The 9,400-nt window shown below is 41.0% G+C and overlaps 1 protein-coding gene across 1 annotated transcript in view; it reads right to left on the reverse strand.

Annotated features, from left to right (window-relative positions):
* The window catches only part of Neil3 (nei like DNA glycosylase 3), a 50,468-nt gene that overhangs the window by 26,571 nt on the left and 14,497 nt on the right, over positions 1-9,400 (reverse strand). The window lies entirely within an intron of this gene.

Consider the following 9,400-nt stretch of genomic DNA (forward strand, 5'->3'; position numbering starts at 1 on the left):
GACAAGATCCCATTGAATTGTTTGGCTTCTCTTGGGACTTTTGATTCCCTGTGGGTCAGCCTCTTGAGTGACTGGGATCACATATGTCCACCAGCAGGCCCAGTTATGACAATGTTTTCATTTCTAAATCATGTACAGTAAACCAGTCGAGGTGGTGCAATCAAAGCCCAGTGAGCAGGGGGATGGAGGCAGGAGAGTCAGGCATTCAAGGCCATCCTGTACTAGAAAGCATTCTATGCTTGAACCCAGCCTGAGATTTTGATACCCTGTCTCAAAGTACCAACAAACCACCCATAGATACACTGTTAGTTAAATATGCACTTTATATGTGTATAAAAGATCCAAAATATAACTTAGATTTGAAAAAAAGTGAAAATATCTGTGTGCAGGCTTGGAATGTAAAAGGGGAGTGCTTCCCTACCATGTGGGAAGTTCCCCAGTCCAACTCTGAGACTGAAATATTGCATCCTTCAGGGAAGCTCCTTAAGGTAAATAATTCAAAATATAGTCATGAAGTCCCTGAAACTGACCAGATTCACTAGGCTCCTCCCTGCCAGAGTAAACTATACAAGCTGAGAGTCCCTCTTGGAGAGGCAAAGCCAGGCAGGCAGCGAAGAAGACTCTGAGAGCAGACCAGCTGCCTGGAAGAAGCAAAAAGCTGCAGCAGAGCTGCCTGGAAAAGGTTTCAACCAACTGAAGTCCTTGAAAAGGCCACTCTCCGACCTGCCGAGCTGTCTGCAGGCTGTGCAGTGTGCTCCAGGTTGCCAGCTTTTGTGAGGTGTCATCCAGGCTGGGGTGGGCCTTGCTGATGCGGCTGTCTTTGAGTCATTTCTGCTCCTGTAAGTCAACCTCATCACATTCCATGAAGAACCCCAGCACAGCTCAACGGCTCACCAACTGGACTTTGGTGGCAACCATCCTTGGCTCTGGTTTGAAATTCTTAGTGAATAGACGTGTGTTATGTCTCCCCAGAAAACTTTTGTCACACAGTACCCTCAGCATCACACATACACACAAATATAGAAGTAGAATGCCATCCAGGAAGATACACAGCCAAGCAGAATAATGGTTCACTAAGAAGTGGGACTTCTGCATCTATCTGGAAAGGGTCTTTTTACTTTGCAAACATCCTAATTCTTTGATGTGTCCAGAACATCTGCCATCTTTTTTGTAATTTAAATAACAGAGAATTGTGAGCAAAAATCCTGAGTCCCTAGCTGGCCTCTCCTTTAGCTCTGCCAGAAAAAAACCTCCCTTTAGTCCTTAAAATCCCCTATACCAAGAAAAAACCCCCTATATGGACTTACTTTATTTCCTCCTTAGAGGTTCTCAGGGCCTCCCTAGATCCCTACAGTATTGCTACTTAGGGTTGCAGTCTGCCTGTGCAACAGACAGACAAGACTCCCCTCTTCCTTGCTCTGCAGCCTTGAACAAGTAGCTTAGCCTCTCTGAATTCACATCAGTAAAACCACACAATGCTGTGTTTCCCAGTCCTGGAGGTGTACAGCAAACTGAAGGACCAGATGAAAGCTAAAACATCTAGTTGGAATAAAGACTAGTTCAACACACAAGAGCAAGTGGAAAAGAGGGCAGTGAGGCTAGTCCCTGACACACCCAGGTTATTGGAGGACAAGAAGCCCTTCATGTATGTCTAGAACTTACCAAAGACTGAAAAGTACATCAGGGGACAAGCCTTGGCTACTTCCAGCCCTCTCATAGACCTCAGTCATACACTGATCACTTTTTAGCACCAGCCGCTGACACCTGTCTGAATGTCTAGCATCCTCGGTTTTTTGTTTGTTTGTTTGTTTGTTTGTTTGTTTTTGGGGAGAGAGATCTCCTTGTAGTACCAGCACAATGCCAACTTGAAATAGGCTTCATTAATTTCTTGGGAAGCATTTGACTGCACCTACACCAATTGGTAGTACTTGACCAATGTCCTGGAGGGAACTGGGTAGACTGAGTCGTGGCAGCCACACCCTACCTCTAAGGATGGGAGAAATGTCTACGTGAACTCAATTGCCATATTTATTACCTTTAATCACTAACTGTGGCCCCTCATGGCTGGCCCGGGCTGGGCTGAGTGTCTCTTATCTGTTTACTTTGATTCAGGAGCTCCTCTTCACTTACCACCATTGGCCCATGGCCAGAGCTTCTGTCCCTTCTTCCGTACCTCTCCTGGCTATTTTCCACAAAGTTTTTTTTTTGTTTTGTTTTTGTTTTTCTTTTTTCTTTGATTTTGTTTTGTTTTTATAATCTTGCAACCATTTACTCTTTTTGTTGTTTACAGATCAAACATGAAAGACTGACATTGACATCAGGGTCCATAATCTCTTTTTTAGGACCATAAATCTCTTTTTTAGGGCATGACAGGGCCTTGTAGACCTCAGATAGTAGCTTGAATTTTTTCAGTGTCCCCTGTTTGGCAGGTTCCTGTTGGGATGCGAGTGCAAAGCCAGCCTGTAATACACTTCATTCATTTCTTTGAAGGATGCATTTGACCTACAACGGTAATTGTTTGCCATCATGGCGCAGGAGTCTCATAGAGTGCAGCAGTAATCTGGAGCTCGGTGTCACTGAGTCTGGCAGACAGGGGTCACGGGGTCTCCAGGGACAGAGCCTAAAGGGACATCACAAAGGACCCTTTCGTTGTCAGAGCCTATTTCACAGCCTGCAACTACTGCTTAGCCCAGAGTAGCCTCCCCATACAGAGGGGAGAGCAGCATTTTTCCCCAGGGTGTAAGCTGGCCAGATGGGCTGGGTCAGTAGCAGGCAGGGACTGTCACTCTCTCCACCTAGCAACCCCACCTCGGCCATTCTCATTCTATCCCCCTTTTACCATTGGCCTCAGTTTTTGAGAGCAATATGAGAAGCAGCATGGAGGGGGCTCGCGGGGTGAGGTGGGGTGGGGTGGCGGAGTGGGAGGTTGTAGACATCCTTACTGATTGCGAGGACCAGCCCCACTGCACCTCAAGGCACCCTTTGGTAAAAAGACCTAGAAGGGAGGTGCTTGCTCAGCCATAAGCACCAGAAGTACAGCTCCTTGGTGGATGACCATTGGGGGGGACCCTGTACCTTCCTCATGTCGTCCTTGCAGCAGATCTTCAAGGAACTGGAGTTCTGATGTCATTAAACCAATGATAAGCAATTACAACTACCAAACCAAACAACAACTTCTTACAGATTCACTCAGTTCCACAACTCTACAGACTCAACAGAAAAGCCATTACCATTTCGAAGAACTTATGTATGGCTATTCCAGAAATGACATGTAAGATTATTTATATATATAAGATATATATCCTGAGTGTATATATCTTATATATATATTATGAGATTAACAAATAAGAGAATATCAACTGAAATAGGTGATAGAAAACTAATTTTAATTAAAATATGATACTTAAAATGCTAATTATAGTAATTTTACATTATATAATTACTCATTGATATTAATGGTTGATATATTAAGAGACCTAGTACTAAGACTCATGAACAGATGAAAAAATTTAATATTTAACTAAAAAATATGACAGATAAGCTCTTCAAGGAACAGATTAACAGATACACTAGCAAATGACCTTAAACAGAGAATGATAGAAATGTAACAAAGCAAAAGGTATTGATTTAGAAAAAAAAAAATCTATCTGCTGTTGTTTTCCACGGCTACTGCTCTTTCTTCCTGCAGAGTCAAATATTACTGGCTATTTATTCCGTGTGCAAGACAGACAGACAGACTTCTCTTTACACTGCTAGGTTGGATTTTCCTGGCTTTCTTTATTTGTTTCCTTTATTGTCCTCTTGATTCTCAATACATACTTTTGGTAAGTTTAGAATTCTCAGTTGAGAGGTTTATTGTTCTGGCAATTTAGCGGCTTCCCTGCTGTCTCTGTCTTGCAGAGTTTCTGATGAAAAGCCCAATGTACTTTTCAACTTTGTTTCTACATATGTCTCTTTCAATCTAGTTGTTTCCAGGATTTGTCTTCATCTGTGCTTCTTAGCACAATGACTAGGTATGTGTGAGGGATATTTGTTTTCATTTGAGGTTCTTTGAACTTCTACCATATCAGGTTTGCTAAGGAAAAGTCTCAGGTATTTAACTCTGAAAAAATGTCTGGTTTTTTCTTTGGGTTACAGTTACAAGTATTTGCTTTAGACCATCTGACTTATCCCAAACCTTCATTAAATCTGTACAAGTCTTCTCTGACTTTGCTAATTTTTATGTTGTCATGATCAGAAACCCTGACAAAATAATCTAAGAAAGAAGAAGGTTTGTCTTAGCTTAAAGTTCAAGGTAGTATACATATATATTATTATCATGGCAATATATATATATTGTATATTGCCATATATGTGTATATATACATATACATATATGTATATATATGTATATGTATTATGGTTTTCAAGGCAGTATATATCCCTACCAAGACATATAGAGACAGCATATACTTTTATAGAGGATCTAGGGATATATATAGAGAGAGATCCCTATAGAGGCAGTCAGGGCTTGAAAAATCTGGCCATATTGCTTCTGCTCTAAGGAAGAAGGAAGCCATCTGTAGTCTGTTCAACTATATTCCCCCTTTTATGCAGCCCAGTACACAAGTTGCTGCTCTTTGAGCTGAGTTTTCATACTTCCATTAACTTCATCAAGATACTCCTCTACAGGTGTGGCTAGCGGCTAACCTAATCCAGATAATGTTCACAGGGAAGCCCAGAGGCTCACCTTCTAGGGGAGTCCACATCCTGTAAATTGATAGTCAATATTAATCATCCTATTGACTGTTACATTTTTTATGTTATCTGATCTGCCTTTTCCTTTCTTCCAAGGCCTCCAACCACAGTGAGTGAGTTAATAGTATATTGATACAAATCTATATAAAAATGAGATAGGACAGAAAAATTAACAATTCCTCAGAAGACAGTATTATCTTAATACCAGAATTAAACAGAAATATATGAGAATATACAACTTTAGGCCAACATCTCTCATGAAAGCACATAAAAACATGCTGAATAAAAGAAATGTAGCAATATACAGAAAAGATAAACTATCACAATGAAGTAGGGGGTTTGATGAGATTATGATAAGAATCAGTCGGTATAATTCACCATGTATGTGAAATGCAAAAAAAAAAAAAAAAAATCAGCCCTAAGTATGCCCTAACACACTCTTTTCTATTCCCATCTCAAGGGGGCAATGAAAGACCTGAACATACAGATAAGGGCTCCTGGAGGGCCACAACAAAGCAGTATCGCCTAGAACAAATCCTATTACTTAGAACAGACCTGCTTCGGAATTTTGCTGAGTCAGCTATTTTGTGGGCCCCTGGTATAGAAGAGCAAAGGAAGGTGAGCCAAAGTCCGTATTCTCCTGGCACTGACTGAGGAACGCAAGGGAGCATTATGGAAAGAACAAGGATTTTCCATCCAGCTGACTGCTGACTGTATTAGTGTTGCTGCAGCAGCACTGCAGAAGGATGCTCAACAGAGGACTAGGGATTCTGGGGAGGTCCCGCGAGGGACAAAAGTGCTTCTTGTCCATCAGGTCAGCAAGGGACCTGCGTAGTGCTGCAGGGCAGCCATGTTCAACGTTTCACTAGTGCAGCGATGTGCAGATGCCATATACCATACAAACAAGAAAGGTAGTACTTGGTGCAGGAGAAAATAAAAATAAGTCAAACGGCAAAGAGAGAATAAGGGCACGCTAGCTCACAGTCTAACTCCGTATCACAGATTCCTAAGTAGGGCGCTCTAGAAAAAAGAAAATATGTTTGGGGAGGAAGATGTGAAAGTGCCGCAGTTCACAGATGCCATCACTGTTTGCCCAGATTGTCTATCTCAAAACAACACCCCCTATATATACCAAAATACGTAACTAAGAAAGCTAGAATAGTTGAGGTCAGCAAAGTTGCAGGATACAAGGCCAAGATACAGTCAAACCTTTTACTAGAGATGAACTGAAAATTCAAATTTAAAAATAAAAAAATGACCCTTTGTAATACTACAAATCATCAACTGTTCTGGACAGCCTTCACTGCCAGCCTGACACAGCCTAGGGTCATCTATGAGGAAGAGGCCAGCTGAGGACTTGGCTGGGTCGGGCTGGTTTGTGAGCACGTCTCTGGGGCGTGGTCTTGATGACTGATTTTTATAAGACATCCCAGCCCTTTCAGGCTATATAAGAAAGCTGGCTAAGTACAAGCCGGTAAGCAGTGTTTCTTCATGTTGTTTGTTTCAGTCCCTGATGGAATGACTGCCCAGCTTCCCTCAATAACAAACCGTGGCCTGGAAAGGTAAACTAAAACAACCCTTTTTCTTCCCTAAGGTGACTTGGTCACAGTGCTTGCTAGAGCAACAAGTCCCAGCTAAATCATCAACATACCTAGAAATATGCAATATGCCTGAAGCTGGACACTAAGAACACAGATAAAAGAAATAAAACGTGCTCTGTGTTAATACAGCGGGGCACAGCATTGTTAACCTAACAATGATCACCTAACGGTATACAGTTTCAGGGTAAGCTATATCAAACCCTCAAGTATCCTTCATCAGAATTTTGTAGCAGTTAAAACGCTGAGCCTAAAATTTGGAAAACCATAAAAAAATAAAACAGCAAAAATAATCTTGAAGCTTCCTAAAATATGCATATCCAAGCTTCCTACGGTATACATATATAAATTTGATACAGACCTACCATATTAGGGAGGAGACCATACCCAAATAATACATCATTGAGCTACCAAATAAACCTCCCGAGTACCAGGAATGGAGTACATCCTTTGAGTCATTGGGAAAACGCATCCTATAGATTCCCTCCCCAGACATTACAGGCTATCACCAAACTTGACACTAAGACCCTGTTAAAGAAGATATCACATGCTTAGGGCATAGAATATGAAATCCAGCTGGGAAGTTGTTATGCACATAACTGGAGAAGGAAAGTAACTATGAATCTTACCCAGCTATGATCCCTGAGAGCTGCAAAATGATGAGACTGTAACATATGTCCACTGGAGCAAGAGTGGCAGGAATGTTACACGAGCAACCAAAGATTTTTTTTCCTTTTATTTAAAACCCATTCTATGAGACAGAACCCATCCCTGGCATTGTTAATGAAGCCAAAAACCTGAGACTAAACAGGTAATGGACCCTAGAGGAAACCTACTACTACTATTTTGTTCCATGAACACAGCAATAAAATGCCTCTTGATGACATGCCGCTGTACCCATAGATGAATGTATCACTCAGCCCTACTCAGAGGTTCCTTCTCGGAGATGGTAACTAACACAGAGACCCACAACTAGACACAAATAGAGAGAAAGAGACATTAGAGGGCTCAGCCCTATAAGGGCTACCTTCACCACATCCTTCACCTCAAGGCTCAGGGGTCTCTGTGGAGGTGGAGGGCAGACAAATGGTAAGAACCAGAGCTGGTAGATGACATCAAGGACACAGTGTGTTCTACACACTACGGGACAGAGACACATAGGAATTTACAGAGCCCGTGGTAGGATGCAGAGGAGAAAAGTCCTACCCTTAGCGAAAACGCTGTCCCCAATTGATGGCTTCTGGGGAAGATCTTCAATAAAGTATGACTGGACTTATCCACCAGATTTCAGGCAGACCCCAGGCTTAGGAGTAGTTGGACAATACAAATTGAACTCTACTTTTGGTTTGTTTGTTTGTTTGTTTGTAGAGAAAGAACATGAAATTTGCAAGGTTGAGGGGGTGGGAGGGTCTAGAAGCAGTTGGAGGAAGGAAAAAAATACCATCAAGATGTATTGTAAGAAATTCTCAAAGAATAACTAAAAGAGATAAAATGAATAAAGCAGGATGACTCATCTACCATATCTGAACTTACTTTAAAACTACTTTAAGATACTGTATTATTGATGAAAATGGATGCCTGGATTCATTAAAGAATATGATGAGCTCAGAAATACACATATGAGGTAAACTTTTCTCAATAACATTGAAAAGAAATGTACGAGAGAAAAGGTAATCATCACAACAGATCGGATATAAACGTACGAACAGTAAGCACCAAAACTCTGGCCTTGCACTCTACTCAGACTAAACTCACAGCGGGTCAGTATCCTCAACGTGCTACGGTAGTAAGCGTACACAAATAAAATGTAACAAGTGACCTTGTAACAGGAAACGTCTTAAAGTTTTTATAAAACTTTTGATCCAAAGAAGAAAACAAAATAATTTAGAAGTCATTAATACTAAAAACAGTTAGTCTTCAAAAGACATAATTAAAAAAAAATGAAGAGAAATAGGTTAGGAGTGCACTTTTTAAAATTAAAGTCATATTGGAATATGAGATTCTGTTGAGTTTACTAATTTGTATTACTAAATTCAGATCCCAGCAGCTGTCTGCCAGTGACCTTGGATTGTTTGTTACTAAGAAGAGTCATTAGGGCTGCAGGAAATTCAAAGTAAGCAAGCCAGTGAATTTTTTTTTTCCCTATCCATATATTGAGATAGGTACTCTCTAGGGATGCCACTAGTTCATGTAGCTTGAAGATGTGATTGCCCTTGTTTAGAACTTCATGGAACACTTACTGACAGCCCTTCACTGAGAAATGACTCCCTCCTTATCAGAGTGGTGGGGGAACATTTGATAAAACGCCTCCTCCTGATCCTACCAAAATAAATCTACCCTTAAACACCAAGAATCAATAACATATCAATGTTTTCAACTTTCATCCATGGATTCTACTGTGTATGACTCTCCCCAGTGCTAAGTGTTTTCAACCACATCAATCTACGGAGGTAATAATGTACCTGGCAATACATCATTACTGCATGAACCAGCGGACATATGCTGATGTTATCAATTCCAGACTAAAGAAAACCATAAAGTGACAATGTGGCCCAAGGACAGAAGCTGCTGACAAGTAAAAGAACACCTCAAAGAAGAAGCAATTACAGAAACCTGAAGTACTCCAAATATGCAGTCGATGAGATGCAATAAATAACAACCAGAGAGCCATGTTCCCTCTGTGAGTGTTTTTCACCTTCCCTCGGTCAGAAGTGCAGGGTCCAGGAGCAGCTCTTTCCTTTTCAGGTGATAACTGGTCAATGTCATAAAGGAACACCAAACAAGATTCCAGGATGCAAACTCATATTTACTGTTTGTAAAATCTGATGCTAACTCTAAAACACTCAGTGATTTGGCAGACTTAGGAAACCACAGACCTATTTCATTTACCTGAAGACAGAGAGATAGAGAGACAGAGAGACAGAGAGAATGTTTTTTCCTTTGCCGATATATTATCCACATATTCCCATATGAACCCTGAGAAAATGGATGACTTGGTGTGTCTGGCAAAGTTTGTGAATTCAAGTTCCAAAATTCCACGCAGAGCTTCAGACAAAGAAAGAAGA

Source organism: Mastomys coucha, unplaced genomic scaffold (assembly GCF_008632895.1).
Source record: "Mastomys coucha isolate ucsf_1 unplaced genomic scaffold, UCSF_Mcou_1 pScaffold22, whole genome shotgun sequence".
Taxonomy (NCBI): Eukaryota; Metazoa; Chordata; class Mammalia; order Rodentia; family Muridae; genus Mastomys; species Mastomys coucha.